General features: G+C 30.6%; 1 protein-coding gene across 1 annotated transcript in view; it reads left to right on the forward strand.

Moving 5' to 3' along the window:
• LOC119607168 (neural cell adhesion molecule 1) overlaps positions 1 to 14833 on the forward strand; it is a gene marked incomplete at its 5' end in the record, with an annotated part of 123502 nt that overhangs the window by 95221 nt on the left and 13448 nt on the right. The gene's annotated exons all lie outside the window — the stretch shown is intronic.

A 14833-nucleotide genomic window follows, 5' to 3' on the forward strand; every position in this document is an offset into this window, starting at 1 on the left:
AATGTACCAAATTTTATTGAATTATCTTTAAAATTGCAACCTATAGTTTGATTACAAATTAACAAGGACGGACGGACCTAGCTAAATCGACTCTGAACATGATTCTAAGCCGATTGGTATACTTTAAGGTGGGTATAAGACCAATATTATTGTGTGTTACAAACATCAGCACAAACCCAATATACCCTCCCCACTAAAGTGGTGTAGGGTATAAAAATACAATGTGTACATTATTGTTGCTGCCTGTGTGCTGTTGCTGTTTTAGTTATTTATGACCCTTTTTATAATTGCCACTTAAATTGTAGCAATTTCCAGTTCACTTGAAAATGGTTTCGTTCCGTTTTTTTTTTTTGGATTTTTTCTCAGAATTGTTAAAAAAAAAATTGTGCTAAATATTTTTTGCTGGTGGTAATGATGGCCCTAATAATAAACAAGGCTTTTATGTCTCATTTTGTTGGTGAATTTTTTACATAAAAAAACACAAATACAGACATTTTAAAAATTCACAAAAATAAGACAAACATGAAAATTTGCAATTCAAATTTTATTATAAATTTCCACAATTTTTTGGATCTTTAAGTGAATGAAGTTTCCCCCCTTAAAATATACATTTGTTTAAACAAAAATGTGTTTTTATGCAAAACAAAAATTTTTATTTTGTATAATCATTATAAACAAAAATGTCTATAATATTCAAAAATTTTTGTTTTTAATTCATTTTATGTCTCCATATGTCTGCTAGTAAGTTCGTCCTTATGTATGTTTGTTTGTGTTAAAGTACTATTTTTAGTCTTAAAGCCCTGTTGGTTTTCTTAGATAACAACAAATTAAATTAATTAAGTGTTTGTTAAAAATATGCATAGAAATCTGGGTTTGTATTAAGATACTTAGTCATATGTTTAGACAAGAATATGTATACATACATACATATTATATGATTAAGACTCATTTCATTTTCCAAAGAAAATATCCAACATTTTATTAAGAATATGCTAAAATCTTCAAATCATTTGAGCCATTTTAAATCATTTCTTTTAAATTACCTACTTAAAATATTCTAAATTTTGTTTGGCATTTCTTGCTGAGATAAAGTATAATTAAAGTGTTAATATGCAGATCTGTTTTTATGTGTATGTAAATTTTTATTTTTTCTCAAGAAATCACAAAATGTATTTTTTTGTCATAGAATTTATTTATTTTAATATAAAAAATATGTAAAGAAATATTATTAATATTTTTTTTTTTACCTTAATTCAGAAATATTATAACAATTTGTTGACAAAAAAGGGATTTTCTAAAATCGGGATTATACGGGGGTTAATATGGTCCTATCCTTATAAATTTTGGTAGAGGGATTTACGTATACATTAAAGTTATTTATGCAAAATATAATCGTGATTTAGTGTTTTTAAGTGAATTTTGACTTTAAAGTCATTTTCTTCAGGGGACTTTGTATGGGGAATATAGTCAAATGAAGCCTGATCAATACGAAAATCAGCAATATCATTAAGACTTATAAAAAACTAAGATCCGCCGATTTTTGGTGTGTGGAGGGTACGCTTGTGTGGGAGATATACGAAATAATGGATCGGTTTCAACCATTTTCAATAGGATTCGTGGGTCAAAAGAAGAGTATGTGGCAGATTTCATCAAATTATTATGAAAATTGCGACGTGTAGGGTGCGCACAAAGTTTACATGGACACACGGACAGCCGGCCAGACAGACATGCAGACATACAGACATACATACAGACAGACAGACAGACAGACAGACAGACAGACAGACAGACAGACAGACAGACAGACAGACAGATGGAAAGACATACAGACGAACGGACGACATATCTAAATCGACTCCATTATCTATGTAGCCACAGAATATAAATACATTATAAGCTCTGAAAATTGTATTGAGGTCATTGCAAACAGAATGACAAACATATTGACTAGAGAACCGAACATATATAGAAATCACGTAAAGCACTTCGGTTTCATACCATTCGGACGAAGACGTACACAAATAAGTTTTTAGCGGATCTACCACAGGATAAGGGTTGTATTGTGTCCTGTAAAACCGAAATGGAATTAAAGAACAGTATCCCTTAAAGAATAGTATCCTGCAAAAGCAGAGAAAAGCGGATCAGAATAACGCACAAAAGAATCGATATAGAATACTTATTCCCTTAAAGTAGGCTACAAAATTCATGTACTTAAACATAAATTACTCATAAACTTGTACTCTAGCTCATAAAATAAAGTAATTTTTTAAGCTGTTTGCAACTTCAAGTTCATTACTTGTTCATTTTTAAATGTTTAATTAAGACTCTGTCTTCAAAACCAAAGAAAACACTTAATGTTACATTTACTGAAAACATCTCTAAATATGAACAACTATAACAAAATTTAATATTCACTTTTATAATTCAACAATATACACAACACACAGTGTAGTTAAACTGGTAGTAAAATTTAGCAAAAGGGCAAAAGGGTATAAACTCACTCACGCAAACTTTTCTAAACTAAAACGACGACACTGATGATGAGACAATACTTATGTAAATGCTGGTTTGCCAACAGAAACGCACAGACACTTGCTAGCTGGGGCTTGTGCAATGTCTCAAATGTCTCATAATTTTCAATCATCATAAAAATTTAGTTGCCAACTCTGGTTTTAGTTTTAGTTTAAAGTAAGTTTTTATAGAGTGTTACAAACTGAAGCATACAAGTACTTTTACATATAGCACACACATACATACAACATTACATAGTTCTACCAAAAATATTATTATAAGTCAATGTACAATGAAACTTTCCCTAGAGTTGCTATTCCTGATTTTACAGTTTGTGTTGGCTAACTGTTTCATTGTTTGGTTGGTGGCTGTTTTAGCTTGTTTTACTACAACTCGTACATTTTATAATGGTCATAATGATCATGGCCATGGCACCAGTAGTTTTGTTATGTTTTTATTGCTATTTAACATAAGATACATACAGAAATCTAGGCAAACTTGTAAAACTATTGCCGTGTATTTATTGTTTTTGCCAAAACTAGGCTCGTTTGCCTCAATAGATTTATGTTCGTTTGTTTGTATAAACAACAACAACAAACACTACAGACACGTTTTCATATTTTTGTACTCATTTAATTTCAGTTGTATCTGTATATGTATTTCTTTTAAGTATTTCATTTACACCAGTAGTCTTGTCTTGCTGTAACTGGTCTTGGTGTTCTTGCTCTGGTTTTTTTGGCTAATGGCCGTTGTCTTCATCAGCATCATCACCAGCCAGCCATGCACAAATTAAAAAGGAAGTTCAGTAAAGTTGGTGTTTAAAATTCCATGGTTGAAATAGGAAATGAATTAAAATTAAGGAAATTATGTCACAAATTTCTTCTATAATTATTTTTTTTCTCATTTTTTTGTAAATTCAGAGAAATGATAAATATTCAGTTTGTATATACGGTGAAAAGTTTATTTATTTTTTTTTTTTTTTGTTTTTCTTACAAACAAAAGGATAATAATATTGTAATTAAGGTAAAAAACTTTTTAATATTTAAAATAAACAAGCAGCTTAATACGTTGTACACCATACAACATTTTTGAAATAAATAGGCAAATTTTTCGTTTTATTTTACCTTTTTCTGAGGTAGACACAAATTAATTACTACAAATTAAATGAAGATTTAATGAGACGCGTCGTCTTTTAGGTGATAAATTTAAAGGTGACAAATATTAAAAAATACTAAAAACCTTAAGCTAAAATGTAAGGCATGTTTATAGGTTTTTTAAGCAAAAATGTAAGGCATGTTTGTAAGTTTTTGTGAAATTGAAATGATAATAAAAATTTTTATTTTTGTAGGCTATTTTTAACTTTATTACTTGTGAGAAAAAACCTTTTATACTTTTTTTGTAAAAGAATACGTTTAATGATGATTTTAAGGTTGTCGAGACAAAAGATGTTGAATATTTTTAAAGAACCTCAAAAATGGTTATGACAACGAAAATGTATATTTTTGTCATAATAAATTGTAATAATGGTAAATTACGAACCTTCAAAAAATCTATATAGATTCAAAAAATTTCTTATCTTGCGGAATTGGTCAGACATGCAAGTTTTATAACCAGTATAACCTGTTCTAGTTAGTTAGTTAGTTAGTTAGTTAGTTAGTTAGTTAAGTTAGTTAGTTAGTTAGTTAGTTTTAGTTAGTTATTAGTTAGTTAGTTAGTTAGTTAGTTGTTAGTTATTTAGTTAGTTAGTTAGTGAGTTTAGTTAGTTAGTTAGTTATTTTAGTTAGTTAGTTAGTTAAGTTAGTTAGTTAGTTTAGTTAGTTAGTTAGTTAGTTCGTTCGTTCGTTCGTTTCTTCGTTCGTTCGTTGTTCGTTCGTTCGTTCGTTCGTTCAGTATCGTTCGTTCGTTCGTTTCGTTCGTTCGTTCGTTCGTTCGTTCGTTCGTTCGTTCGTTCGTTCGTTCTTCGTTCGTTCGTTCGTTCGTTCGTTCGTTGTTCGTTCGTTCGTTCGTTCGTTCGTTCGTTCGTTAGTTCGTTAGTTCGTTCGTTCGTTCGTTCGTTTCGTTCGTTCGTTCGTTCGTTCGTTTTCGTTCGTTCGTCTTCGTTCGTTCGTTCGTTCGTTCGTTCGTTCGTTTCGTTCGTTCGTTCGTTCGTTTCGTTCGTTCGTTCGTTCGTTCGTTCGTTCGTTCGTTCGTTCGTTGTTCGTTCGTTCGTTCGTTCGTTCGTTCGTTCTTCGTTCGTTCGTTCGTTCGTTCGTTTCGTTCGTTCGTTCGTTCGTTCGTTCGTTGTTCGTTCGTTCGTTCGTTCGTTCGTTCGTTCGTTCTTCGTTCGTTCGTTCGTTCGTTCGTTCGTTCGTTCGTTCGTTCGTTCGTTCTTCGTTCGTTCGTTCGTTCGTTCTTCGTTCGTTCGTTCGTTCGTCGTTCGTTTTCGTTCGTTCTTCGTTCGTTCGTTCGTTTCGTTCGTTCGTTCGTTCGTTCGTTCGTTTCGTTCGTTCGTTCGTTCGTTCGTTCGTTCGTTGTTCGTTCGTTCGTTCTCGTTCGTTTTCGTTCGTTCGTTGTTCGTTCGTTCGTTCGTTTTCGTTCGTTCGTTCGTTTCGTTTTCGTTCGTTCGTTCGTTCGTTTCGTTCGTTCGTTCGTTCGTTCGTTCGTTCGTTCGTTCGTTCGTTTCGTTCGTTGTTCGTTTCGTTCGTTCGTTCGTTCGTTCGTTCGTTCGTTCGTTCGTTCGTTCGTTCGTTCGTTCGTTCGTTCGTTCGTTCGTTCGTTCGTTCGTTTCGTTCGTTCGTTCGTTTGTTCGTTCGTTTCGTTCGTTCGTTCGTTCGTTCTTCGTTCGTTCGTTCGTTCGTTCGTTCGTTCGTTCGTTCGTTGTTCGTTCGTTCGTTCGTTCGTTCGTTCGTTCGTTCGTTCGTTCGTTCGTTCGTTCGTTCGTTGTTCGTTTCGTTCGTTCGTTCTTTTCGTTCGTTCGTTCGTTCGTTCGTTCGTTCGTTCGTTCGTTCGTTCGTTCGTTCGTTCGTTCGTTCGTTCGTTCGTTCGTTCTTTCGTTCGTTCGTTCGTTCGTTCGTTCGTTTTTCGTTCGTTCGTTCGTTCGTTCGTTCGTTCGTTCGTTCTTCGTTAGTTCGTTCGTTCGTTTCGTTCGTTCGTTCGTTCGTTCGTTCGTTCGTTCGTTTCGTTCGTTCGTTCGTTCGTTCGTTCGTTCTTTCCCCTTGCCTTCTTCTCTTTCCCCCGTCTCCCTTCCCTTTTCCTCCCCCCCTTCCTTTTGGGCTTTCCTTGTCTTTTCGTGGCTGGTGCTTTCTCTCCTCCCCTGTCTCTCTCTTGCGCCCTTTCCCCCCTTCCCCTTTTTGCCCTTCTTAATTAATTAGGCTCATCAATAGTTTACTTGCTACTACGCAACCATTAGTCCATTAGTTGCCTGCCTGGCTGCAGCACAAAACTTTAAGTTGCCACAGAAAAAACAAAAATAAAAATTAAAAAAGAAAAATTACTTCAACACACACGTAGCAAGTAAAATATCAATATAAACATTTATATAGAAGGAATAAAATAAATAAGAAAAAACAGAACGAAAACATAAAAGGTCAACATGATATGTTTATTTATATTTGTATTAGTTTTGTAGTGCCTTTAGGCCATAGACGAAACGTAAGATACGATAATTGCTTTTGATGAATATATACCACTCACTTATGTTAGTATTTACTGTACGTGTGTAAAAGGTATTTATTTGTAAGGAATGTAAAGGTATGTACATATGTATGTATGTATATATGTCTGGTATTTAAACACTTTCTTATACATGTATGTTTGTATGTACTTATATATATGTAGATATATATTTACCCCTGAAGTTTTAACTGGGGTCAAGTTATCTCTTTAAAAGTATGGCTTTGAAATGCGTTATTGACAAAAATTTATATACACGTATCTGCAACATTAAACATTAATCAAAACTTTTTCATTCCTAAAACATAATCTAAAGAGTAATCACTTAAATTTTTTCTATAATTTCTTCTGATATGGTAAATATATTTGTACATTAGTAAACCAAGTTTGTAGTAATACAAATATTATTTTTTAAACCTACCATTCTGAACAGCAAGGTTTCTCAGATATAAGTTAGTTAGTTAGTTAGTTAGTTAGTTAGTTAGTTAGTTAGTTAGTTAGTTAGTTAGTTAGTTAGTTAGTTAGTTAGTTAGTTAGTTAATTAGTTAGTTAGTTATTTCAAATTGCCTTATTATATTTCAAACGTCTCACTTAACTTTATACTCCCACATGTATGTCTGTATATGTGTGTAGGCTTTTGTATATATGTTTTCTATTATTTACTTGAGTTATCTTTATAGTTGTTCTTTGTTTGTTTCTTTGTTATTTAAGAATTAACCTTGAATTAAGGAATTATAAATTAATTGCCAAATTATTAATTATGTTCATAAATCTTTTAAATTGGATAAGTTATGGCTTATTTATGACATATAGGTAAAACTAAGTTATCCAACGCTCTGCAGATGAAAATACTGTATAGATTTTTTCACTTTTTTCAAAAACTTTCAAATATTATCTTTTACAATTAAATAAATACATTCAAAGTTTTCTTCTTAATTCGGAGTTTACCTAAAAAATTTGGAAAAAATTAAGATGCCATCTCTTGTAGTTGAGTATAACTCGACAAAACTTGCATCGATTGTATAAGAAATAATTGAAATACTCTTTTAACTTTTATATTAAAATTTGTACAGGTTAAAAATCTAAATCAGTTCACAATTTCAATATCAAAAAATATATATTTGCACAAATCTTTTATTCATGTTCATTTTATAAATTATATTTCATTTTATCAATTTATCTCTAATTTATTCAAGCAAAAAAATGCAGCAATACAATCGCATAATCTCTAATATTGTGGTAATGACAAGTTTTATTATTATCACATGTGACCATCATATATTCTAATTACATGGTAAAAATAAATATCCAATTTTCACATAAATGGTGGTTTACTATATAAGGGTATTTGATTTGAATTTCCCTCAGCCCTAAACTAACCCTAAAATATAACATTTATGTGGTTTACAACTAATTTTTGGGGAAGATAAACTGAGGCAAATATTAGCTTTCAAATAAATGAATAAACATTTCATGGTTAAATGTTGTATTCTAAGTAACTAACAAATTACAGATGTTTTTTATATTTTACAGCAATTTTCTTTTTAGCTATCATAAGAGATACTTTCTCGTTTTTATTTTTTTGAAGAAAAATTTGTTATTCTCATAAGAGGGTAACATAGATACTGAAATTGAAAACGCATATGGTTTCTCTAATACAGTTATAAATCAAATTGTCACTGACATACATATTGCAAACACCCATCTGCACTGACAGAAAAGTCTGGGCAACAAATCATTAAAATTAATGCATACATTACGGTGCAAATAATATCAACATTTTCAACAAAAATTACTCACAAAAGCACAATAAATATAATATGTGTTTTTTTACAAACTTAGAAATCATAGCGTTGACTTAACTACTAAAGTATTTAGTATATAAATAAAATTTTCAATGTAGTAAAACAAGCAAACTTGTTATTAATGAAAAAAATATATGGATATCAAAATATATTAAACCGAAATTAATTAAAATATTTAATGTTTTTCTTTTACACCAGTTTTAAGTATTTTCCTTTAGTTTTTCTCGAAATTTAAATTTGGGTCTTTTTTCATTTTAATTTACGTCATACGTACATATGTGCTTTCGTGTTTACAAATAGAAACACTTATACTCAAGTACACTTATTACACACATATGCACAAGATGTATGAACACAAACAAACGGAAGTGGAAACAACATCATTCTCTCGTTGACTTTTTTCAGCTCAGATTTTTAATGCGACACGACAAACCAATATCGTTACGACATGTATAAATGCGGGTAAATTACATGCATAGAAAATATACTTATAAATTTACATGCCTATACCTTGCAGAACTTAAAACTTTCCAAAAGGGATGAAAATAGTGCATCGGGTTTTTTTACTGACTAAGTTCTTCCCAGAACTGAAACAGAACTGAACTAGAACTGAACTAGAACTGAACTAGAACTGAACTAGAACTGAACTAGAACTGAACTAGAACTGAACTAGAACTGAACTAGAACTGAACTAGAACTGAACTAGAACTGAACTAGAACTGAACTAGAACTGAACTAGAACTGAACTAGAACTGAACTAGAACGAACTAGAACTGAACTAGAACTGAACTAGAACTGAACTAGAACTGAACTAGAACTGAACTAGAACTGAACTAGAACTGAACTAGAACTGAACTAGAACTGAACTAGAACTGAACTAGAACTGAACTAGAACTGAACTAGAACTGAACTAGAACTGAACTAGAACTGAACTAGAACTGAACTAGAACTGAACTAGAACTGAACTAGAAACTGAACTAGAACTGAACTAGAACTGAACTAGAACTGAACATAATAACTGAACTAGAACTGAACTAGAACTGAACTAGAACTGAACTAGAACTGAACTAGAACTGAACTAGAACTGAACTAGAACTGAACTAGAACTGAACTAGAACTGAACTAGAACTGAACTAGAAACTGAACTAGAACTGAACTAGAACTGACTAGACTGAACTAGAATGAACTAGAACTGACAAACTAAATAGAACTGAACTAGAACTGAACTAGAACTGAACTAGAACTGAACTAGAACTGAACTAGAAGCTGAACTAGAACTGACTAGAACTGAACTAGAACTGAACTAGAACTGAACTAGAACTGAACTGAACTGAACTAGAACTGAACTAGAACTGAACTAGAACTGAACTGACTGACTAGAACTGAACTATAACTGAACTAGAACTGAACTAGAACTGAACATAACTGAACTAGAACTGAACTAGAACTGAACTAGAACTGAACTAGAACTGAACTAGAACTGAACTAGAAACTGAACTAGAACTGAACTAGAACTGAACTAGAACTGAACTAGAACTGAACTAGAACTGAACTAGAACTGAACTAGAACTGAACTAGAACTGAACTAGAACTGAACTAGAACTGAACTAGAACTGAACTAGAACTGAACTAGAACTGAACTAGAACTGAACTAGAACTGAACTAGAACTGAACTAGAACTGAACTAGAACTGAACTAGAACTGACTAGAACTGAACTCGAACTGAACTAGAACTGAACTAGAACTGAACTAGAACTGAACTAGAACTAGAACTGAACTAGAACTAGAACTGAACTAGAGCTGACTAGAACTGAACTAGAACTGAACTAGAACTGAACTCGAACTGAACTAGAACTGAACTAGAACTGAACTAGAACTGAACTAGAACTGAACTAGAACTGAAACTAGAACTGAACTAGAACTGAACTAGAACTAGAACTGAACTAGAACTGAACTAGAACTGAACTAGAACTGAACTAGAACTGAACTAGAACTGAACTAGAACTGAACTAGAACTGAACTAGAACTGAACTAGAACTGAACTAGAACTGAACTAGAACTGAACTAGAACTGAACTAGAACTGAACTAAGGTAAAAAATCTCAGACTGAAATAAAAAGTATAAAATTAAATAAATATTGCTTAGAAACCAATTTTACAGATTTATGGTCTTTAAACTCATATAAAAATCCAACCACTCAGTTGAAAGGAGGCTGCAGGGCACAAATATCTATTACACACACTCTAATAAAAAACCATTGTAAATGAATTAAAACGCGTATATATAAGATCGAGTAAATGTGTTTGTGTAAATGTGTATGTGTACATAAGGATGTATGTTATTCATGTTCAATTATTACGATTCTATGTTACTCATTTGCTATTGTACTTTGATTTTGATTTAGTTCACTTCTTAATTTCCATTTTTATGTTAAAATCATAAAAATTAGTATGAAAAATGGAAAATTATAGAAGAATTTAATACCACTATGAAATATTACAAACAATTTATCCAGAATTCTATTATACTTACTCGTATTCGTATAATTCGATTTATTACCAGCGATTATATATTGAGTGCTAAATAACAGTAAAGTTATAAATCCAAACGAATAACTTGAATGTAAATACAGACATAAACTCATAGATGCATAAATTAAGTATTATTTAGTTGTAGCAGCACATATAGTGAAACTAAATTATACAATGTAGCTAAATACAGTGGGCCATATAAAATATTAAAGCATGAAAATATAATATTGAATTTTAAATTTTATACATAATTCAATTATGTTTTGTCAGAGAAAAGAAAAATATATATATTATATTTTCAACAAGTGGTTTTAATTTTATAACCCATTGTTCAATATTTGATTTGAATTCAATTGAATTGTAAATGATTGAATGCATACATCATACATGATTTGTCAGTGGTAATTGTATTATTAATTAATTAAATATTACGTAGCAAATTTATTTTTTTTTTTTGCTTTCTTTTTTGACTTTTGTTATAATAAAATAAATCGTGTTAAATATTTTCTTCCTTTATTTTTACAAAAATTGCGAACAAACAATAATGACCAATTAGCTGCAAAAATCATGACTAAAGAAAAAAAAAATACCCACATAAATTAGAAGAATATAAATATGGCTTAAATTTTGGTATTAGTAAGTAATAAGAAACAATATACATTAGTTAGAGAAAAAAAGGTAATTTTCCCTAGTCATTGTTACTGTTAAGACAAAGTTTAAAAGACAACAACTATCGACAAATATATTCAATGATTTGATTGTTTTAGTAGGAAAACTTTGGAAAATACTCTTTGCTAGTAGCAGTTTGATATTAACACGTGTTAACAGGCTGAATATGTTCATACAAACCAATATAAATTTATACAATTGTCTAAGAATTTCGATAAAATGTATAAGAAATTGTTTGTTTAGCTACAGCGTAGCTTAAACACGTTTTAAAATTGTATTAGCTTTTAAAAATAGTAGTTTTTTTTTTATAGTTTGATTATAATTTTTCAATCTTTATTGGTTAAATATTTTTAAATTATTTTTAAATTAATACTGGGCTAAAGCTGTTGAACTGGTTAAGCAATTATAATCTTTAGTTTAAAATTCAGATGTGACTGACGCTTATTGGAAATTTTTAGTGAAAAATTAGAATTTATGACTAAAGTTTGTGGATAGTTGAATTATTAGTGAAAAATTTAATTTTAAGTAAATTATTTTGGCTTATTGAATTTTAAGTGATAAATTCAAATTATCGTGAAAAATTAAATTTACAGATGAAAATTAAAATTATAGTAAAAAATTTAATTTTTGATAAAAAAAAAAAAATAATTTTTATCGAAAAATTGAATGAAAAATTTAATGACTAGAAAAAGGTTTTAGTAGAAAATTGAATATTAAAGTTAAACATTTAATTATACCCTACACCAATTTAGTGGGGAGGGTATATTGGGTTTGTGCTGATGTTTGTAACGCACAATAATATTGGTTCTATACCAGTCATGGGCAAACACATACCACCATGTGTATATTTGTGTGCGTTAAGCAGCAGAGAGATGACTGCACGTTATAACAAAATGGTGGTACACTGAGAAAAGTTTTTAAATATGTTTTCTATTGCAAATGCTTTTTACGACGAGAAAAACTCATGAACTTTTGGGCATTTTAAACAAAAATGGAATAAAGGGAAAGAGTTTTTCATTTAAGAAAAGTAGTAGTATTTTTAAAAAGTAGTATTAAATAAAACTACTGAAATATCATTAAGAAAATCACGACTTTCTATTCGATTTCGAACTTTTAAGGGATATTACCGAGATATTAACTGAACTTAATTTAAAGTTCAACTAATCTATCCAAATCAATGTTTCCTTTATATTCCTTAATACGCAATAAGTCACCAATGTGTTGATCGGTTAACCTTTTAATTGCAACAACTTTACTTTTCTGTCATGTCCCCTAAGGTCATTTAAGGGTCCATGGCAAGTTTCATAAAGCCTTTTCAAAAAAAATAAAGCTTTTCTACATATAATTTTATAACATACGACGCATTGTGCCTCACCGTCCATGTTTTCTATAAAAAAGAAATCATTTTCCCAATTTATATCAAACATTTTGCTAGGTGTAATAAAAGAGAAAAAATCATAAGCATAAAAAAATCCGCAACGTGATCTTGCTTCTACAAAAGCTGAACAGCAACTGATTTGATTTTGATCTCTGAGATCGTAACAAAGCAACAAACAAGTGGTCATTTTAGTAAAACACAGACACACTAATACACACAAGCTTATAGTGTAGGTGTGTCAACAAAGCGTCAGCAGAATTTCTTGGCCTATGCACGCGTGCATTAGAATTTCAGTTTTGCTCGTGACTGTTCTATACCCACCTTAAAGGCTTAGAATCATTTTCTTAGTCAATTTAGCTATGTCCGTCCGTCCGTCTGTCCATCTGTCTGTCCATGTACAATTTGTAATCAAACTACAGGTCGCAATTTTAAAGATAATTCAATGAAATTTGTCCCAGGGACGAAGCCTATTGAAAATAGTCAAGTTCGGTCCAATATTTCACCTAGCCCCCATACAACTGTAACCCTGAATAGGGCTAGTAAACCTTGTAATCAAACTACAGGTCGCAATTTTGAAGTTAATTCAGATGATCTTCTGTGGTACCGGAGACGAAACGTATTGAAAATGGTTAACATCGGTCCATTATTTTACCTAGCCGCCGCCAAAAAACTGCAAAACCAAGTTGCCTTGATGACCCTCATGAATTTTATAATTATAAGGTCTCATTTGACTATAGCCCCTATTTAAAGCCCCCTTCAAAATTTGACTTAAATGTCCACAATTCAGCAATAAATGGCATAAGTTTAATTCAAGGCAAGGTACAATTCAACTTAAATGCTTTATTATAAAAACTAAATCACATTTTATTTTTGTAACAGGTGTAGGGTATTATATGGTATTATATATATTATATTTCTTACTTGTTTTATACATAATATTGATTTCCTATTTTATTTTTAACGTATACGTAACATTGGTCTGTTAAAAAATACACATTTCTCATACGCAACGTTACCACACTAATGTAATGTAAGTGTGAGCAGAGAAAAACTGAAGCATATTATCAGGCTTATTGAATACAATTTTACTAATCAAATTCCTTTTCGCTTCAAAACTTTTGATTTTGAAATACAACGATAACAATGAAAAGAAAAAAACGTGAAAACATTTTTTTAAAAGTTTTTTCACCTTTACAAATTATTAAAAAATATGATAAAAATAAATACTAATTTTAATTTTGTTAAAAATATAGTCATCATATTTGTGTTCTCATAAAGAGCTTCACATTTTCTTACAATTAACCACACAAAAATCGAATTACAACAATTGTGGGAAGACAAAACAAATCTTTATAGATTTAAACTTAAATGTCAATGCTTAATAAAAACACAAACTACACACATTTATATACATATAACCACAACATGCAACATACTAATACAATGAAACACAAAAAAACAATACACAACTTGATAAAAGAATATACATACATACATAAGTATTAGCACCCAGAACCATAGTCAAAGGCACAAATGTATATAAACAAACGCACAAATGTATTTGACATACACAAATATACAATAATAGAGAAAAACACTTTCAAACACACTCATACATACATATCAGTTACAAGTATTTTAAACAATACCTACTATTCTATACAGCGAATTCGCAGAAATAACATAGGAATGTACATACATATATGTATGTGTTTTGTAGTTATATATATTCCTGTATGTCTATGTTGCTTTTTATATAATATATCTATATATAAAACAAGATCACAATAATAAAAGAGAACAAAACAAATAAAAAACATAAATAAAATTGGTTGGAGGGTAAAAATAAAATAACAAATACTATCGCAATGTGTGTAGAGTATTGTTGTTGTCTTCGTTTTACAACACAACTCATTTAATGTGAAATTGAGATTGAGCACAACCGATAAGTAAATCCAATTAGCAATGACACAAGGAAAATAACAGAGAGAGAGTGAAAAATAAAACAACAACAACAACAAACAAAAGCCCAAACAACAATATATTCTGCTAATAACGGTGGATTTTAACTTGACTACTAAGGCAAACGGACATACATACACAGTATAAAATGTGTATAAACACACATACATATTTACATTTTATACTGGTAGTTAAATGCAAGATGAAGTTTTGTATTAAATTACTATACGACACCATACTCTCTATAAAGCTCATTTACTGTAAGAGTGTACTAATCGAAATTAATTAAATTTTATTGTAAATAATTTTTATAAAAATTTTAAGAG

Source organism: Lucilia sericata, unplaced genomic scaffold (assembly GCF_015586225.1).
Source record: "Lucilia sericata isolate MDLA Ls3-8-SP2 unplaced genomic scaffold, ASM1558622v1 Contig000666F_arrow, whole genome shotgun sequence".
NCBI lineage: Eukaryota > Metazoa > Arthropoda > Insecta > Diptera > Calliphoridae > Lucilia > Lucilia sericata.